This window comes from Columba livia, chromosome Z (assembly GCF_036013475.1).
Source record: "Columba livia isolate bColLiv1 breed racing homer chromosome Z, bColLiv1.pat.W.v2, whole genome shotgun sequence".
Taxonomy (NCBI): Eukaryota; Metazoa; Chordata; class Aves; order Columbiformes; family Columbidae; genus Columba; species Columba livia.
The window spans coordinates 79,016,853-79,038,492 of NC_088642.1; the positions used below are offsets into that span (position 1 = coordinate 79,016,853).

General features: G+C 35.1%; 1 long non-coding RNA gene across 3 annotated transcripts in view; it reads left to right on the forward strand.

Moving 5' to 3' along the window:
- Positions 1-686: 686 nt before the first annotated feature.
- Positions 687-21,640, forward strand: part of LOC110356818 (uncharacterized) — a 61,636-nt gene continuing 40,682 nt past the window's right edge. Inside the window, exons 1-3 of one of the 3 annotated variants that reach the window (XR_010469058.1) lie at positions 689-948; positions 2,095-2,316; positions 2,784-2,887. This is a non-coding gene — a long non-coding RNA (uncharacterized LOC110356818). Of the gene's footprint in view, positions 949-2,094; positions 2,317-2,783; positions 9,786-21,640 lie in introns of those variants that run through there. The other 2 variants (XR_002410118.2, XR_010469059.1) reach the window with 2 other exon arrangements.

Consider the following 21,640-nt stretch of genomic DNA (forward strand, 5'->3'; position numbering starts at 1 on the left):
TTGTCTCCTTTGGTTTTTACAAATGTGTGCACTTTGTGCACTTGTCAGAACAATAGAGAAAGACCACTTCCCCTTATTCCCTTTTATTTTCCTGCAGCAACAATGGAAGAAATAATTATAGACATGGAAGGGAAGTATTGGTTTGAGTAAGACCATTTTCATATCACTGGCCCATAAGCTAACAGGAATATCAAGCTAAAGCTAATATCAATTTAATGAGGGAAAGAAATAACACTGAGAATAGTCTGAGGCAGCAGCAGCCCCCATGTGATGAGAGGACTCTCTTGGACTCTCAGGGTGACGCTTTATATCCAGTTGTTGTCCCAAAACCAGGTTTCTTTACCTGGTGTGCATACAAATGAGATAAATTTAGCACACAGAGACAAGATATTGTTTTTTACAGAGTTGCACAAGTCTGGATGCTGGAATAAAACCAGCATGCCAGAAAGAAAAGGCATTGCATAAAAAAATCTTATCATTATGTTCATATCCTAAGGAGCTGATTGTTTTCACATTTACGTATTGCATTACATACTTCTTCTAGTGTATAATGAGCACCATTTATCCAACAGTCTTGAGACATGTGTTAAAGCAACATTCAACTAATTGTATAGGCTTCAAAATGTCTAAACTTGCAAGGTCAGTAGTGTCTGTAGTTTGTGATTAGGTGTTTTGCAAATCATTCGTATCTTGTGAACAGACTGACCTAAAACTGAAAGGATTTACATATCTTTAGGTTAGCAGCTGCAAACAGGATTAATTCCTTTGAATGATGACAACATTGTCAGTCAGCGTCAGCTGTTCCTCAGCTCCTTTGCGGAGGGATATGAAAAACACGAAGATGGAGAGGGAGCTGGAGACAGAGCTGAAAACATGTTGCAGTTCTGCTTTGGGAGTTGTCAGGTCCACCACATCAAGTGAACAAGAGATGGAGCATGCTCCAAGGAGGTGAGTATCAATAATCCTCTCCCATTAACCCTTAGGAGGGGATAAATAAAGACAAAGTCATTACTCATGGGAACAGGGGGGATAACTAGCTAAGAAACCTAAGGGACTAATCAACCTAACAAACTGTGTGAAAACAGAGAAACAAATAGGATATTTGTGTGAGGCTGGAAAACATTTTTGTTCCTGGTAGAAAGTATGATGAAAGATAACAAAAAAGTATTGAAATGTCAATTAGGTTTGAAATATATGTATAACACATCCAGGGAAAGATGATGATAGACATTGTATATGAATGAGTTAAATAAGCATAATAGAAACCTTAACATTTTGTGTTAAAACTCTTTAGGGAGAATTATGAAAATTTCTGCTGATGATGTATAAATCTGCTCCTAGTTCCCAAGTTTTGATCTAATTATTTCAATAATATCAAACAATTAATATTGAAGGGAGTTATGCCATTATAAGAAATTTAATATTTACAAACCACTTGAATAATTACTTGATGAAACAGAGAAAATGAGTAGAACGGTGAGTACAAATATTGTGAATTGGGGAAGAAATTAAAGTAGGGTTGGCAACAGACTGTGTTGAAAGGAGAGTGTGACTGAAAAACACCAAAGTGAATTTCAGAAGGACAGTAAATACTAGACATTATTTACCTTTTTCATTTAGACTTTGGCACACAAACTGGAGTTTTCATAGCTAAACTGTATAATGACATGAAATTGGGAAGAACTGTTCATGCAGGAAGGATTATAAAATTATACATGAATAACTGAATGCGTTGGAAAAAGAGAAATAAAATGGGAGAGCATTTAGTGACAGAAAGAAAATACATATATAGATCTTGTAGGGTAACAAAGGGTTTTCTTCCTCTGGAGGGAGGGATTTTTATGAACAGAAAAAAAAAAAGGTGAATTCTATCTGAACCCCATGTGTGAAAATGACAAATATGGTGCTACATTTCAGACAAAAGAGTTACAAAAACCCTAACTAGCTTTAATTTGCAGCTTGATAAATTGAGGCATATAATATGTGATACGGTTGACTGTTGCATTGTGGGACCAAGCTCAGGGATACAGACAATTGTTCTAGAACAACAGTTCATTCTTCCAGTGTCTTATTTGCTTTTATTCTCCTTTCCAGATCTCTATGCCATAGCCATTGCAGGGGACAAGGTCTACTTCTGGTGTATTTTGTTCAATGACAGTGGCTGTCATTGTCTGGTGACACTACTTGGAAAAACCCTAAAACTCAAACCATGTGACTGATTTGCTTATGACCACATATGTTTAAACTATTCACTTTGAGAATTTAGTCATATGAAATACAATAACTACCATCAGTTATATTTTGTTGCTTTCTAAGGTGAGTATATTCCTCTGAAAATATAATACTTTGTAAAGCATTGTCTTATTTTCAATGACACATAGTAGTGGGATGTCTATGAAAAAACGATGTTAGAACTCAAGTACAATTTTGCTGCATAGAGTGTCTGGAAGCACAAATAATGATCTCAAGAGATCTCAAAAAAAAAAAAAAAAAAGAACCTTATTAAAGCTCCACTTTTTTTTGCATTACTTTAGCTAGAGATATGAATATCTGGTTCACCCACAAAGAATGCAATAGAGTAAGAGATTTTCAGCTACTAATGAGTCATCAACTGAAAAATTAATAAGATTATAAATACAAATTAATCTATTTTTGTACTGTTAATGGTCCTCAGCTTTAATATGTTTTCATATACACTGTGATGAAATTCTTTCTCTATAAGGTACACAGATCCCCTCTGTAGCTGCCCCAGCATCTTCCCTGATCTTTGTTCATTTATAAAGGTCACTGGAAGACTTGAAGAAGTGCACAGCATCACCAGGTTTGATGTGTCAGCTGACCTACTTCTTGCTTGGATGGAAATTTGGGTTAGACTTTGGATCTTCAGGTGAGCCACAAAAATCAATGTGGTCCATCTGGCCCTTTGAATTACGAATAAATAGACTGCTTTTCACAATAATACAGATTTTTAGTGTAAAAATCTCACGTTCAAAATTTCCATTGCAATTGGAAATTGCAATTGCCCAGGTTTCCCAGAGAGGTGGTGGATGAACCATCCCTGGAGACATCCCAGACCAGGCTGGACGGAGCTCTGAGCAACCTGCTGTAGTTGATGATGTCCTTCCTCATGACCAGGACAGTGGACTAGATGAGCATTGATTGGTGGTGGCTTAGTACAGCTGTGATAACAGTGCCTGAGGCATCTGAACTTCAGGCAGATACAGACCGCCACAAACACGAGCATACACTTCAGCTCAAACATGCCCTGGATGCCCACTATATCCTGGGCCATGCCTGAAGGTCTAAACAGTAGGAAGTTGTACCAAAAATACAGTGACTATATAACATTAATATCTGAATAATTTTACTGTCAAAAACTTAGAGAGTCAGGTCTATGAAGGAGAAAGTATAAGTGCACATGTTTCACATTTCGTGCTTACTATTTAGACTATGCATGTCTTATGACTTCTGTATTTGCATAATGCTGAGGAAAACAAGATCCAAACTCATCAGAGACATTAAAAATTTATGGTCTTGGGAGTCCCTAACTCTTGGTCTTGTAAACAGTCTAGCACTTTCCATACTGAAACAAGCCCTACACATGCACTGGAATCACATACCTTTGTAAACACGGAAACAAACAAACAAGCAAAACCAAACAAAACCCACCAAAATAACAAAACAATCCCAAACACACAAAAATAATAATAATAAAAAATACAAACCAAAAACCAGACACAAAAAAAGGTGGGTGGCTGTCAGGCTGGAGAAGAACCACCATGATCTCTGGCCCTGGAGACAGCGGAAATGTCTCAGGAATCGGGAGTATGAGCTATGCTATGGAGTGTTCCCACAATTCTGCATAGACATAACCATCAACAATGCAGCCTAATAGTAATGGTAATGAATATAGCACAGCCAACAGAATAGCAGATGTATCTCCTTGATCAAGGAGTGGGAGAAAACAATGCAGAGGTAATGCAAAGTATTCACATATTAGTGTCAGAGTTATATATATATCTGTGTTTCTGGAGCAGCCAGCACTGACCTGCTGGGAATTTCAAGATTGGTTTTGTATATTTTTTATTATTTTCTCTATTTTATTAGTAGCATTAGTAAAAAGAAAATATCTTTTTACAACTTGCAAGTCCTCTCTCTCTTTGTCTCTCTATGTGTTAATGTATTTAGCCTCAAAATACCCTTGGGAAGTGGATAATTATTATATATATATATATGTATATATTTTTTTTTTTAAAGAGAGCTGGAAAAAAAATTGCTACCAGAAAAAAACCCCAACAAAGCAAAACAAAACAAAACAAAAACCAAAACAAAACAAACAGTAGGGGTAAACCAAAAGGAAGATATTGCAGAGAAGTTAAGACTAAAACCAGAAATGTTTAAAGTGCAGTAATTGAGCATTATAAAACAATAGCCTTCGGAAGAAAATAGGAAGGACAATTTTTTACAATGCAGGGAGTCATTAGAATGTTTCAAGATTCTGTGCATAGCTATTTGTATCTCAGGATTGTCCAGTGTATATAGCTCTCAGTATATTTTCTTGAAATCACATAATAAGTTTTAAGTGGTAGTAGGAAAGAATAACAAATCTTTTTAATAATATCAAGCATATATATTGATTCTTTCACAGCACAAAGATTCTGTAAATCTGGCAAGTGGGAGTCTCCTGCCTAGATATTTTCATCTATTTTCAATACTCCAGACACTTCTACACCCTTCCAAAACCTGGCTTTGAAACTTAGGTTAGTTTAAGAAACATATAAAAATCCCTGAAGAATACTTAAGATCTTGAGAGATTTTAGAGATATCTCAAAACACATGAAAAGTTTCACAAGTTTTTCTTGGTGTGGCCATTTCTTTGATCATTTAATATACACATTTATGTTGAATTTATCTCTCGTGTGGGCCATTCCTAGTCTCTGAAGTTCTTTAATAAGATTCAAGATACTTCCCATTATACACTCAACAGCCCAGTTGTCTGCCTACAAGAACTTCTAAAAAAAACCAAAACTTTTCCATGCTTTTTGCATGTTAATTCTTCGATTTTCAGTTGCCATCTAGGTCATCTAGGGTGCTATGTAAACATATAGATTTAAAACTATATCCATACACCTTAAGAGTTTATGGAGATATACTTGCAGAGGTACACCTTTCATATTATTTAGCACATGTATTCTTAAAAAAAGCCAGTAACTCCACAGAGGATTTTTTTTTTGCTGTTGACATTCGAGTTGTTTTACTTCTGTTTCCTCCCCAGGGAAGAAAGTGAATTTTCAGCTTTCTCATTGTGACATTGTCAAAATCAACAGTAAAGCAGCTCTAAAACTATTTTCATAGAAGTTAGCAACTTAAACATGAAGTTGATTCAGGTCAAACCTCTTAGATGCTGTGCCTTTTTCTACTGACTTGTTTTTAGTTTCATGAAGCTTCACTGTGCCATAGTTTTTTTTTTTTTTAAACATCCTGTGAAATTGCATACTTAAAAAATGCCAAATAAAATTCCTTTTAGTGTCTGTGTTATCCAGAGCAGTGGATATACTCCAATTAACTTACTCTTCTGCAGAAGTTTTCTCACGTGATCAGGGGGACATCCAGATCCCACCATGAAATTTGGAGAGGCTAACGTGTGCATCTACAGTTGTGAAGTGCCTCAGTGTTCCAAGTTTAGCCACACTGAGGCCAAGTAATGGACTGACACAACCTTAGGTGTGGACAAAAGTGACAGAATCAATAAATGAAAGAAGCTGCAACATTTAGACATTTTGGGAAACAATGCTTTCAAATATTTACCAACAAAAAAAACCACACATCCACATAGTCATTTGTAGAATCATAGTAATAGAATGCCCTGAGTTGGAAAGCACCCACAGGAACCATTGAGTCCCACTCCTGTCCCTGAACTTGACAACCCCACAGTTCACATCGTGTGTCTGAGGATGTTGTCCCATCTCTTCTTGAACACTGTCAGGCTTGGGCTGTGACACCTTCCTGGGGAGCCTGTTCCAGTATCCAGCACCCTCTGGGTGAAGAACCTTTTCTGAATGTCCAACCTAAACTCCCCTTGGCACATTTTCCTGCCATTCCCTCAGATTCTGTCACTGGTCACTAAAGAGAAGAGTTCGGCACCTGCCCTTCCTGCTCCCCTTGTGAGGAAGCTGTATCCACTATGAGGTCTGCCCACAGTCTCCTCTTCTTCAGGCTGAACAAACCCTATGACTTGAGCTGCTCGTCATACAGCTGCTTCTTCAAACCCTTCACCAACTTTGTAGCCCTTGTAGTATGCTTCCTGAAAGATAATAATTGTAATTTCTAACTGTATAACTTAAAAATACACCTATATGTGTATTTCCTGTGTCATTTTAGATTTAGCTGTATATTAAATTGTAATACACCTTACATTGTGTTACTCAACTTTAAATCAGTCAGATATTGTCAGTTATCTAGAAAAACCCTCTGTGGACTCAATTTCTGGTAGACTGGAATTCACCTTGACACTTGCCATATACTAAAAGAAATAGAATGAAAACTTATTTACAGGTATGCTGATCAGCAATTTAATTTATTTCCACTGAATTTCTAATTTTATAACAGTGAAATATGATCTACTGAATCTAGTTCTAGTAGTTTGGGGAAAGAAAAAAAAATCCAGCAAAGAAGGCAGCAAGGGAAATTAAACTGTCTGTATAAATTAAATTAATGGTATTTATATTTGTCTACAAAAACATTAGTGAAAACTGAAAATACTGTGATAGTATTTTCCTGATGTTTGAAAAGGCATGCATCTAATTTTTATCAGAAATAATCGCTGTAGCATAACTCTAAGCCCTGTCGCACCATAGCTACTACTACTAGTCCATAAATCAGTTAGTTTAAAAGTAGCTGAGACAGTGCTATACTACTGTGCAGTCAGAGCCATATTTTAAGTTCTCTTGTGTATCAAGTTCTTTGAACTTACATTTGAAGACTATTTCTGTAGTAGGAAGGGTTTTTTTTAAAGAACTAACTTGTTCATGGGACAAAGACAGGCATGCAGGGTTTTCCAGTCCTTGGATCCTGGTTTGAGGTAAGGAAGTGATGACCAACACCTGGCAGAACCACCTCATCCTGGGAAATGAATTTTATATCTCTATATAAAGAAGTAGATAGCTAGATACCTAGTCAGACAGATAGACAGATAGATAAATGTCAGGAAAGCTACTAAATCCAAGACTGTTAATTAAGAAAGTAAAGTCACCACTCAGAGGAAAAATACTCCTCATTTTTTCTCATCCAACAAAATTGTATATAACCAAAAAACTACTTGCTGCAATGCTGACTTTGTCCTCCTTCACCAAGCAGCTTACTGCCACTACTTTTTGACATCTTGCAGTTTCGTCTTAGTCATATTTGGTAAATCTGCTGGTTTTTCATCATATATTTTCACAATGGTCTAGGAAAAATCTCCACATCTGTCAGAATACTTAATTGCCCTACTCTCCATATTTATGCCAGCAGAGAGAAATTTGTAAGCCAGCTCTTAAATGATTTTTACTCTGTTTGGTAAAAAGAGCTGTGATCTATTTAACCATGCCTTCATTTACAGAAATGGTAGGGTAGAATTGCTTAGGCAATCTGGGTATTATTTTGAAAAGACACTTTATTGTGTGAAATTTGCTTAGTTACCCTTCACAAAATTCTCTCTGGAAAGTGCCTATATCTGAGAAAATGAAAAATTAAGCCATAATTCTAGCCCTTAGGACTGAGCTGTAAAAATGACAACAGAAGGTCATTATTTATGGAATATATCCACAGAAATCTGAGCCCTTTATACCCGTTTAGAAGCTAAACATGAACTGGCTCAAGTTTTTTCAAATAAATTGTATTTCATTTTAAAGATAATACATTTTTACTAGTCCAGTCTATGGGAACTGAGCAATTACGTGTTTGAAAACATCCATAGGAAAATCAAGGTTCCTGAACTGTGGGAAACTACTCCAAGGTACAAATTTTATGTGTTTCATGTTTAACAGCATTTTAAGACACATTTTATATATATATATATATATATATATATATGAATGTGGAAATAAATTCTTTTTCTTAATTTGCTCAAATAAGTTGTTTTTCTTAAGATGAAACCTAAGACATCTGATGAAAAGATAGAGTTGTGTTTTTAAAAAAATTCTAGAATACTGTCCTTATCTCACTAAGATGTCTAGAGACTCACGCAGATGTTCAAGTGGTAATTTTGAAAGATCTTATCTAGAATTCCAGGAAGAATATATCGCTCATTTTATATCACTTAAAGAAAAGAGGAGAAGAAGACAGCAAACCAGTTCTTAACAGTGGTGAATATTTACAAGAAATACAACTTAAACTTTGTTTGTTTCAGGAAGCTTCTCTGGTTTTGCATTTCATTTTATAGCCAGACATATTTATAAATATACACATACAAATACTTAGCCATCTATAAATATATATATGTGTGTGAAAACACTTCTTTTTATTACAATTCTTTGTCTCTGCAAAACTAATATAGATCCAGTTGGTTAGTATATAGTGTTAGATGAAAAATATTGATGGTTGGAGACATATTCGAGGATTAACAGGTCTGGAATGCTATTTTCTAAATTCTTCCATTGATGAAGTACTTAATTTTCAATAATAATTTTATTAGCTTATTAATATTTATGCTAAAATTGTTTCTTAGTCAATGTTTCTCAGATAGAGAACTTTAACAAATTCATGGATATTTAGAGCTTGTGCATATAAGCATGTGTTTTTGCTGCTCATTGTGAGATGTTTATGAAAAACAAAAAGGAAAATACTAGTTTTTTCTTATTCTGGGGAACTTATTCTGCATGATTACGCACTTCTGTGCTTTATAACCAGCCAGTCAGACCTAAGCCACAAGAAGCAACATTCTAGCTTGTGTTTTAGCTAAGGAAGAGAGGTCAAAAGAGGCATACAAGTAGGAATTACAACTTCTTTCTTTATGTTACATTATATTATATACCTGAGTATCAGTATTAGCATCCTTTATATCATATTTTCTCAAAACATGTTCTTATGCAAACCCTTTTCAAATCCCCTATAAGAATATTTAACTTTATGATGGCTTCTGTGTCTTGATGATCCTGAATCAGCGCGGTAGTTTCCTTGCTTAGGTGAAGCAGAGAGTTTGCTGTCTCTAACCTCTCCTTACTGATTATTTGAAACAGCTCCATTCACTTGAATTCTGAACTACAGCATGAATTGTGCATAGATAACTTCAATTAAGCTGCTGAACCACATGATTTGTATAGGTAGTGAATATATGCTTGAGAATAAGAATGTATGTAATGTGAAAATCAGTTTGTGTAAAGGGTTAAGGAAGTAAAAGATATACTCATAAGTTATAAATGCAAATCATGTTTTTAAAGAGAAAAATAAATCTTGCAATCAATAGCAGACATTGTAATCTCATTTTGGGAAGTAACATGAGTTAAGCATTGTGTTATTCAAACATAGAATGACTGAAATGAAATGCATATATCTTTATTTGCTAATCAAGTTTCAGAGATTTCTGTGTAAAGAGATTTTTTTCCCAACTATAGTTAAAACCGAACTCAAGGGGAAAAAGAGAAAAAGGAGTATAATAGACTCAGAAGAAACAAAGATTCATTATTTAGACTATAGGATATGTATATCTTGTGTTTCTGAACTGAAAATCTAAAAAAGCCCAAAATGCATGGAGTACTTGAAATTTTGATATGTATATAGTTTTCATGTCACATCATTAACAGAGAAACCAGACATAAATCCTGAGTTCCTGACAGTCATTTTCATTTGGCATTATACACCACAGCGATTTCTTCTCTAAAGAGATAAATAAGTGAGCTCTGGAATATTGCAACAGTTTTACTTCATAAAAAAGGGACTCTCCACAACCTCTTCAATAGCTGAATTATTAATGTTGGTTTGAGAGGATATGCACAAGGTGGGCCCCTCCTGGTGCTCAGCATGGACAAGGTAGGCTTTGCCTGGTGTATATCTACTTCGGGCATCCTGCTTGCTCTTTAAGGTATTAGTATGAACTATGCATAGTATCTTTCATGGCTTTGAAATAACAATTTTGGCAATGCTATTATATATGAAAAGTAGTTCAGAAACTATTTTGAATTATTTAGTCTTCATCTATTTAGTGCTATGAAGTACACATTGCATTTCAGCCTTATAGATTGTCCTTAAATTGCTCATTTCAAATGTATGCTGGCTGGAATTGTCAACTGCAGATTTGCTACCTCCTGTGACACCATTTATATCCCAGGACTAGATGATGATAACATTTTAATCTGTAGATTTGTGGTAAATAATTAATATTGCACTTTTAGTGTAAGCTTTTGGTCAGATAATAATTTCTGATGTAATTCATAGATCCTGGAGGATTTGTGAATGTTTTCTTAAATAGCTCAAGACAGGCTAGAAAGTAGGAATATAAAGCAAGCTATTCTTCACATATTTCCAGAATATTAAAAATTGTTTGTCAACTATGTCATTCTTGTCACCCATTGATGCCTAGTCCATGCTGTTTCGGAAGAGTGTGGGAAGAGCTTCTCCCTACTGTGAGGTACCTTTGGTATTTTGTTAAATAAGGAAAAACTGTTGATTAGGATTTTGAGGGAGCGAAGAACAACAGAGTATATTTCTAAATGTAGCTGGCAATGATCCTTTCTAGTTCCCTTATAATGGAAACCGCAGTGAAAGGAAAGGGTCTGTATACCCTGGATGCGTGACCAACCTCTGCTGTGACTTAGTGCTGAGTGTCATCGGGTGATGTTCCCGTCTATTCTTCATCCTTTGTGGAAGAGATAGCTCACAGAAGCTCTATCCTGAATGAAGGGCTGTTCTTGCAACTTTTGTATAAAGCAAAGCTTTTTGCTTTCTATCAGGATGAATAAACAAAGTGTATTCTGTTTAGAAACATATAGAGACATGCATTGATAACTAGTGTGATTTTAATGCATGTCACTAACATAACTGATTTTATATCCTCTATATGGGAGTGAAAGTAGTAAAAACCTGCATTTTTTAATATGTAACTGATGATATAACATGCCTATTAGATATGTCAGCTTTAGCACTAACATGATTTGAAAGTTACTAATATTTCATTATTTCAGTTTTCTATCCGAGTCTTTCTAAAAAATTAAGATATTTCATTCCCAGTCACATATGACAACTTTAACTCATTCATAAAATTTAAAATATTGAATTCTTATAAATAACAGTTTCCAACTATTTACTGACATTAAATCGTTATGTAAGAAGATGCTAATATGCTGCATGAGGTCACTAACTTTATGTAAGAATATTGTTTCATTTTGAAGCTATATCAAAACCAAATGTATATCAGCAAGTTTAATTTTGTTAAGGGGAGGATAAAGTTGTCACTAAATAAACACTGCTATAGTCAGTAATAACGAAAAAAAAATATTCTGCCATTTTAATATAGGCTGTAAGGTTATTGTGGGATCATGTGTTTAGAGATATTTGGGTCAGAGGGTTAAATTAATACAGAGAAGACATAGTATCTTTACAAAATGATGACAGTGATTAATCTTTTTGAAATCTAAACTTGTGAGTGTACAATATCAGCTAAAATCTTAGAAGATTTAAAAAAACCCTGAAAAATCAAAAGGCTGTATCCAAAGTTCTCCCCTTTATCAGTTAAGAGATATACAGATGGGAAAAAAAAAATAGTATACTATTGCATATCTTTCTTTGAGCTACATATACATTGCAACATTTTCAACTAGCTGAGGGTTACAGCTGATGAGATATAATGATGCTGGTCAAGCTAGCAAATAGTTGATATTCTAAAAACTTTGCATTTTCAGTTTGATTTGACTTAGTCACACATTTATTACTGACAGATATCCAATGAGTTGGACAATATTCAAATATCTCTGACACTTAGCTTGTTAGCAAGTCTAATGGCAGTTCTCTAAGCAATGATGAAGAAATTATTTGACCTCTTTAGCTGAAATGGGCAAGGCAGGGACATAAGGTTGTTGTTGAGGAGTGCACAGTTCATTTAAAGAGTCTGTCTTGTGCTGAGCCAGACCTTCCGCACAATTTAAGACAGTATCACATTTGCTGCTATATAAATTGGCTTCTGAGGGCGGGTACACCATCCAAAACCCTTCTGGGTGTAGGAAGCTGTGGTGAATGCTCCCATTCCAAACTCCTGAAATCCGAACTCAGCAGTAGAGGGTGAACAATACGGGAATCTGGGAACCATTAAATCAGTTCTGCTGCAAAATAATTAGCCTCAAATGGTCTTTTCCTGACACTTTGTTCCACCAGCCAAGTGTAACAAATCTGTAATAGCAGAGTCAATAGTGATAGAGCTCCACTGAATTTAGGTGTTTTGTTGGCTTATAGCTACTAAAGACCTGCTGCAATAATTGCAGGTGAGGTACATCATCTTGCAAAGACATTTTATCCATCATAATTTTCCTCCTTTCTGAGTAATTTTGGATGAGCTAGCTAGTGTTATATAATTTGTGATGGATCACTGATATGCTAGCAAATGAAGATGCTATGTGGATTATTTTCATATCAGCTCTTCAACCTGCAGTGTAATATTGTTCATTAGGTGGATAAATGTAGTGAAGCAAGTGCAGTTTTAATGGTTTTAGAGGATCCTCAGCTGAGATTCAGCAGAGTTATCTCGTATTTTGGAGAGGGATAGGAGAAGACTGAAGTTTGCTTTCATGACACATGTTATTCTGCATTTTGAAATCTAATCCTTCATTTAAAACTAAGAACAAATCACTCAGTGTTGTACACCCTGATTTCAAATGCTGATTTCGACAAGCTCATCCCAGCTCATAGCCATAGTAGTCATAATCATAGTCATAGTCATAGTCATAGTCATGAAGATAACCTTTGTGCTATGAATGGAAGAAGAAAAGGGTTCATTGGTATTTGCCTGAGCAAGCGGACAGACAGAAGCAGTTACTGCAAGGCATGAATTCTCCCATTCATTTTATTAATATCATTAACTCTGGATCTCTGTTATGCCAGCTGAGCTGTTAAGCACAGCTCTTTGATGACCAAGCATATAGAAACAGAAAAATTACCTTAGGTGATAGCCTGATATTCAGTGCATTAAGGTAAGGAATAATATGTCATAAAGATCTGTACACTTCAGTGCATATTTCATTCTGTTAGTGATATATTATGCTGACATCTTGAATGGCACAAGGCTTGTCAGCAAGCCTGGTTGGTTAGAAATGCCAGAAAAAAACACCCTTTCTTTTTTCACTTTTTTTTTTTTTCCACTCTACATGTGACACTTGGTGCCAGACACAGTGAGTCACAGGAATTAACTGTCTGCCAAGTTCCAGCTGGTATGTTTCTGCTTCTGCAGTTGCTGAAACTTTTCGCTTTTGCAAAATGCAGTGTTTGGGCCAGAGGCTAACCAACAATGGAGCATTTTGAACCTGATAACATTGATCAGTCTTTGTCAACTTGGTATATTTTTCATCTGACTATTGAATAATGTTTATAGTTTGCTGTTTTTTTTTTTTTTTTTTTTTTTTTTTTAGTGCATAATGAGAGTGGGAGCAGATATCATATTCATTTTTCAGTTTCAAGCACTGGTGTTTTTAATATAATTCATTAATCCAATCTGGCAGTTTTATTTATTTAATTTTGGTCCACAGAAATGTGGCAACTTGTGGATATACACATAGGCTTTTTTTCAACTTTCAACCATTTAATTTGTCAGACAGATTTCATCCCTAAGAACACCTGACCGTGTGTGGGATGGATGTTTCTCAGAAACACGGTTGACTAATCAGAAAAAGCAGCAACTTATAGTCATGTCATTCTCACTATAGAAAAAGTGATAATGATTGGATCTGGCTCTCATAAATAAGACATAAGATATTTGATTTCTTTCACCACTATTACCACAGAATGGGAAAAACAAAATTGCACTTCTTTCTCATCCTCAGTGAGCTTTGTGCCTGCAGCAGGGATACATTATAACTTATTTTTCTTATAATCTACAAAATTAATGTGAGGAAGCTGAAGAGACTGGAACTGTGGAGGAATTGCTTGTTGCTGCTGATAAATTAATTTTGTGATAGCTTGTTTCTCCGGACAGATCTCTTTTTCATCTTCACCAAAGAGCAGACTTCAGGATTTTTTCACCGTCTTGAGAGGTGCCACTGAACAGATGGTGCTTTTCACTGTTTTCTTGATCAGAACCCAATCTGTCAAAGTGCTTACACACATGCTTAACTTAAGCACAATAGCACTTCCATTGGTATCAGTTTCATAATCAATGCTTTGTAGATTTTGGGTTTTAAATAATCCTACCAGCTAAGGAAAAGTTTCCTCAAAATTAAGCACTCTCTTGCATGCTAGTTAACTAAAACCACTTATTTAAACCTCTGCCTACAAAGAAGCCATTGTCAAAATCCCTCATTTGTGAACAGACTTCAGTGCAGGTGTCTGCATACACTAGCAAGAGGTGAACATGATAAAGTAAGTCAGAACTGCATTAAATACAAATTAGGAATAACAATAGTAGTCTCTCCACCATAAATAATGAAGTCTTAAATAAGAATATATATGTAGATTTGGAAAACAAGCAAACAAACAAGCAAGCAAACAAAACCAAAAACATGACGTTTGGGCTTGTATCCTCAGATAGCTCTCACCAGCTCACATACACAAAGCTTGAAGTACATCACTTAAATTGAACATTTCCCAGGTCTCCTCACCAGGAGACATCAAGCACTGGAAATCTATTCCTGCTTCAGGATTTGAAGTTGCTATTCCATTTTTTGAGTATGAAAAGAATGGAGAAGCATTTGTAGTTTCTTTTAAAACTTGTGAGAAAGAAGAAGTCACAGCCTGATGGAAAGGTTGGCATCTGAATCCCATTATCTGAGCTTACAGGTTCAAAGCCATGCTTCCTATTTTTTTAAAAGACTTTTTCCTTGCACCAGCCTGTAAGTTAACTATCTCTCCCTTTAAACCTGGACTACTGAACAATTCAGTTTAAGGACGGAGAAGAGAAACATTTTAGTAAGCAGAACTTTTCAGGTAGAACTCTGTGAACACTACTCTTGTACTTTCCCCAGACAACAACAATATAGATTCCACTAAATGCTTCTGAATGAAAAATCATTTCCTGTAGGATGGCAATGAACAAGCACAAACAGCATACAGTCATCCTTCTGTTATTTTGTGTCACTTGAGATTGCTTTGACTTTTTGCAAATACCGTCCTACCTGTTTCTTGGATTTCTGGCTACACTCTTAAGTCATCATTTGAAACAAACTCATTAGAGTATGAAGCTTACAGGTCTTACCATGTACCAGAACTTCATGGTATTATATACAAAGACAACGATCATCTGGAACATTAAATCAGTTGCTATGGTCAGGAAGGACACATTTTCTGGCATCTATTTTCATAGCAGCTATGAAAATAAACACTGACTTCACCTCAGCATAACTTTGCCTTAAACCTTTATCTCATTATTTTGTTCATCATAAACACTGGTTTGGGTTTATCATATTAGCTAAGAATTTAAATTTAAATTGTCTGCTCCAACACTACTTACCTGTTCTTCAATATATTATTTCTTTTTTTCTTCTCTCTGATTGCTCCACTTGGAAAGAAAAACTGTTTATGATGAAAAAAATTCATTTAGAGCAGTAAGAAACAGTTACACATCTATAGCTCATGAAAAGAAAAAAAAAAAATGCAGTAGTGAAATTGTTTTACTTCAGGGTAGAAGATCTACCAGAGTATTTCTTTCCATTGGGTGCCAGTTCATCCATTGTAATGTAAATATTATTTCCTGGATTGTCTCATTGCACAATAAAATGTATTGACCCCTGTCTGGTCTTAGCAGAAACATCATGAAACACTGAACATCCTCACGGTCAAAATATATTACAATAGTACTGTGTGGAAATGACTTCTGTAGTTTTAACAAGATAAACACAATTCAAGTGTTCTGTTCCTGGTTCTGACACAATATTTATTTCATTGTAATCACTTCATTGTCATTTTATACTTCATGTAATACTCCCTATTTATTTTTCAATCCATTGTCTGTTACTATATGTTTTGAATGCAAGGCTGTTGAGATAAGGAATATTCCATTATTGTGCTTTTTCATTAGAAAAAATAGAAATAGTACATTGCAGCTCACACCTCTGCAAAGAGGTACAAATGAAATATGAGCAAGTATTACATAAAATAACTAAAGTGATTACATACAGAAAATATGCAAAAATGCTGTTTCAGTTGCACTAACATCATTATTTGAAAAAGCCCAAATTGCTGTAATTCACTCCTTGTTCTTGAATATGACTTGATTGTGTTTAATGTACCCCTAAAGAGCACAGGTACTTAGAATTACTTCATAAGACTTCAAGAAGCTGCTGAGTTTTTGGTAATTTCTACTAATCAAATCTGACAAACATTGGATCTTATTTTTCCTCAGAACAGGCTGAAATATTCATAAACAAAAATTCGTCTGCACCCTCAAGCTTAATGATTTTTAATAGACAAGTGCTTCATAAGTTTCTTTCCATTCTCATTCCCTTAAGTTTTTCTGAACTCTTACATTAAATCCCTGAAGAATCTCTGCCTGTTTTGTTTTGTTTTGTTTTGTTTTGTTTTGTTTTGTTTTCTAACTCAGCTCCATCAGGTGGTTTCTATAGCCATACAGGGACTGTATGTGTGTGAAATGTAAAATTGCTTAATGTCCATAACGCTACAGAAAGGAAAAGCATAGTAGAAAGTGGAAAGCTTAGGCTAACTGCCTCTAAATTTGGATTACCTGAGAATTTGTCTGTCAAAGGACTATGACTTTACTGGGTATTTACCATCTTCAAGGAATGAATTATGCTAGATAACGTAGGGCTGGATTTTGGTGGTCAGTTATCAAGATCTACTTCAGATGTCTCTGCCTAGTTTCAGTACATGTTCCAGGCATTGAAATAATGAAATTTTTCACTAAAATTACTAGATTAGTTTTACTAGTGAATGGAAAGGGTGATTTTTCTCTTAATTTAGTATCAGAAGTATTCAGACTTGTGAAAAGTAATAGTATTATTATTATTATTACTACTACTACTACTACTACTAATAATAATAAATAAACTCAGATAGAATTCTGGGGAAGAAAATTTCAACAGCTGAAGTCTGTAACCATTAAGAATAGGAGCTGACACATTTTTTCACTTATCCACCTTGACTGCAGGCAGTACAGACTGTTACAGGTTAGATGGTGCAGACCATTATAGAAGACATTTGCTTAGGAACGTTATGGGAGTCAAAACAAAAAATGACAACATACAACAAGTAAATTTTGAGTAGGTGCAAGCAAGGCTTGCCCAAAACAGCCAGGCATCAGCTTTTGGTATAGTGTGTGGAATCCATTTCATTACGATGCTTGGTATGCTTCTGTATGTTTTGCTGAGGATTGGTTTATCTTCAGAACCATTTGAGTTCCCGTGATATAAAGTACCGCTAGCTCATATTGGCCTGAAAAATAGTGTGTAATCACATCCAATGAAAAAGTGATTACAGGGAACAACCCTTTAAGGGATTAAGGCTCAGACTGGTTAGACTTCATCACTAGCATCTTGATCTATATGCTTTTAAAGTAGCATAGAATCTTCAGCTTTTTGCTTTTTCTTTTTTTTTTTTTTCAGAATAATCATCCCGTCCCTTCTCAGAAGAGATTTTACCAAGTGTCTGAAATAACATAATACCTGTACTACATCTTTTTCAAAACCTCTTTTTTTTTTTTTTATCAAATGAGGGAACTATTAATAGGTATTGCACCTCTCTTTCTTTGGCCACTAAAATTTTAGTAAATTCAGCAAATGGTCTTAATTTGAACTGATGGAAGTGTAGAATGTGAGTGATTGCAGCGGAGTCCACATAAAATAAACTGTTTTAACTAACAAGTCAGCTACCTATGGAGAAAAAGCCAGGACAGGTCACAGAAGTTAGAAAGAAAGACAAAATGAGAGAGTTTTATAAATTGCAATTCCTTCAGTAGATTCCAGTCTGACCAACTAATACCAGTAGAAAGTTGAACACTTCTAATGGAAGATGAACTGAAAGACATACTTGTATTTCCAGAGACAAAACAGACCTCTGCCAAGTATTCTTTCTACCTGTGTTTAAAGGTACATTGATGTATTCACACATGTGCCAAAGATCTGGCAAGTGATGAACAGACATGGCATCAATATATGAGAGAAGAGAAAAACTTAATAAGAGAGAAACTTAATGTTCTTTTTCCATTATAAAATTACAATCTCAAACACATATTTTCAGTTAATTTTTTTCCAGGCACTGGAAAATCAGAAGTTGATTTTGGATCTGCATTGAGAAAAGTTATCAGGAAGGGCATTGAATGCACTGAAAAACGTGGTTAACACAGGAGATTCTGGTAATTTTTGTAGTCTTTGCAGAAGCATGTCAGTAACCATTCCGCCCCACCAGCCAAAATAAACTTTCCTTGCACAAAATCTCTCTGGGGAAGGATAAGAATTGACTGATAGAGTCTTGTGGCTTAGTGATAGCTTTCTCTGTTTTTAAGGAACACTGTGTTGTCCTTCCCTGAAGATGCTTGTGCGTGCTGAATGGGAAAGGAACACCTTCGAGGTGGCTGCTGGTACCTGAAGGCTATAAAATTGCTCTCGCATGCATTTCGCTGAATCTAACTCTTTCTTCTTCCTAAATGTTGACAGAACTACTACTTCGGAAAATGTCATGAGGAGATTGTACTGTCATTTATGAATAAAATATCTATACTAAGAAACATTTTAAACAGGATAGCTTAAGGCTCCCCTCCCCTCAGCTATTATTTTAATATGACATCCTATACTTTTGCCTGAAACATATATTCTGTAGTGAATTATAAATAAAAACAGTCTTATAAATAATGTTTTACAGCTTATTGCAACCAATAAAGAATAGCATTGAATGTTTTGATGTCTTCCAAAAATGAACTATGACACATTAACATGAAATCTATTTTTTTTAATTTCCCATTTTAAAAGTTTACACACAATTCTCTTTTTCCCACTGTTCAGTTAAACCTAAAGCTTTTGCATAAATTCTTTTTCTGCTAGTGATCTATCTAAACATATAGTCATTGTAAGATAGCCATCTAAGCAACAACAGGACACAAATCTGAGCAATAATGACATTTCACTACCCAATATCTCGGTTATTAAAATATTGAGTGTACAAGTGTAACACTGCTTATGCATCCTTGATGTTTAAAAGCAGGCTGTGATTTCTACTTTTACCTATAGTTAATTGATCTACTAATCATGACCCAAAGCTGCAGAAAACATAATGTGCTCATGAGTTACTTTTGTGTGTAACTAGAGAAAGATGAACCTGCAAAGTATTTATAGATATAGTATAGCGATTTTCAGCAATTCTAAATGGCTGCATTTTGCTTTCATTCACAATTATTTTGGGATAATGGAAATATCATAGGGTATATAATCGTGCATTTACCAGAATAAATATTTTTTTCCTGGATACTTGCAAGGAAATATTTTTGTGTATTTTCTGTTTGTTGCTTTTTCTTTGTTTTAATTTTTTCTTTCCTGTATGGTTTTATTAGAATGTTTTGAATACAATATTCTTAGTAGAATATTCTAAAATATAGGATTAGAAAACCCACAAGAAATGAATTCTGAGTTTAGGATTTTAAGAAGTGAAGCAATAAGTCTGGCACAGAGCAGACCTTAATCTTCTAGTCATTGATAGAAAAAAAAACCAAAACGAAACAAAACAAAAAAACACCCTATTCTACTGATAACAATAATTAATTTACATAATATCTGCGGATGCAGTGTAATTTTTAGAGATTATTCCAATAAAAACTATAAATTACTAGTAAAGTTAAAAATTGTCTTGGAAACCAAATTTTCGTTATGGCATAATGCTTTCTTTTCTTCTATCAGGCATGAATGATTTATCCCCTGAATTTAGAACAAAAGAGTTATATAAATTAATTCTCTGGGTTTTTTTTAAACCTTCTTGTCACTATTTACAAGACATGCAGATACATCGAGGTCACTTTAGCTGTGAAGTATTCTGCATTTTGGGATGTCCACAGTGATTATTATAGGCTTATCCACTGTCACAATTTTTTTACCTTTCATCCTCAATTTCTTTTGCAGATGTGGACACTGTATTGTGCTCCTGATAATATGTTCACAGCATCATAGAATAATTTTGGTTGGAAGAGAGCATCAAGATCATTGAGTCCAACTATTAACTTGACTTTGGCACTAAACCATGTCCCTAAGAACCTCATGTACCCGTCTTTTAAACACCTCCAGGAATGATGGTGCAATCACTTCCCTAGGCAGCCTGTTCCAGTAATATTTCAAAGCATTTACATATTTTGTGGCTTTGGTTATTTGTTTCTTTGATATAAAAATCCTGTGATAGTGGTCAAAAGCTGGAAGGAGAGAAAAACAAAACCAAAACCAACCAAAACAACAGATAGATCTAATTCAAAGGTTACTTTTCAAAGCATATTGACTTCTTGAATTATCCATCTTCTATTTGTTATTTTTAAATACTTGTCTTTAGATCAATATTACTTTGCCATTACCAGTTCAGAGGTTTTCTTGTGATCTTCTTTTTCACTATTCTTCAAGCTTAAAAGCATTTCCGTGGATTTTAGTACCCTTTTTTCCTCAACTGTAAATTACAGCAAAATAGGTGACGAATGCCCTATGGGGCTATTTATGTGATCATTGTGTTGTGTTATTCCTTCAAAGGAGCAATTTGAGAGGTGGCTACTTCTTCATTTATGTGCACAAATCCATATATTGACCCCTTTAAATTATTATACTTTTTAAACTACCAACACCTTCTTTCTTTTTTCTCTTTCTGCTTCTCTGTGCAAGTCCACTTATTTTCCCAGTATCCTGGGTGAAGTTAACAAGCCACACTTCTATCAGCACAAAAAAAAAAACAATTATGAGGTTCCTGCAGGGTTTCCAGATATATCAAGAGATGTCCAATCCAGACAGCCTGCAAATGTTTGTTAAATCTCACAAAACCACCCTCTGCTCACTACTGCTTTTCTTGTCATGGTGACACCAATTGGCCACAGGCAGGAATGAGCCTCCTTACGTAGGTTGCTCCACAATCTCAGAGTAATAAGGGAGCCTGTGCCCTGGAGATCTCAGAACACAAATGTGGGAAATATCACCCTTATTCTTTCGAAAATAATAGAGAACTGAACGACGGATGACATAAGACAAATTTCCTGGGTTGTGCAGGAAGGCTGGCCTGAAACTTAGCCCCATTCATTTTGGTTCTTCAACCGATTTATAAGCTTTATTTTTAAAGTGGAACCAGTTTTCCAATGGACTCACTGAATAACTTGTTTATTTGTAGAAAATATATCAAGCTAACAGGCAACTGGTTATTATCCCCAGAGGAAGCAGGGGAGTTCCTGCTGTTGGACAAGCAAAACCTCAACTCTTACCTTCCCCATGAGTTCTCCAGCATGTTAGTTTTACTCTGGCTACTCTGATGCAGTCTCCTTCTTTCCAGCTCCAGGGAAGTG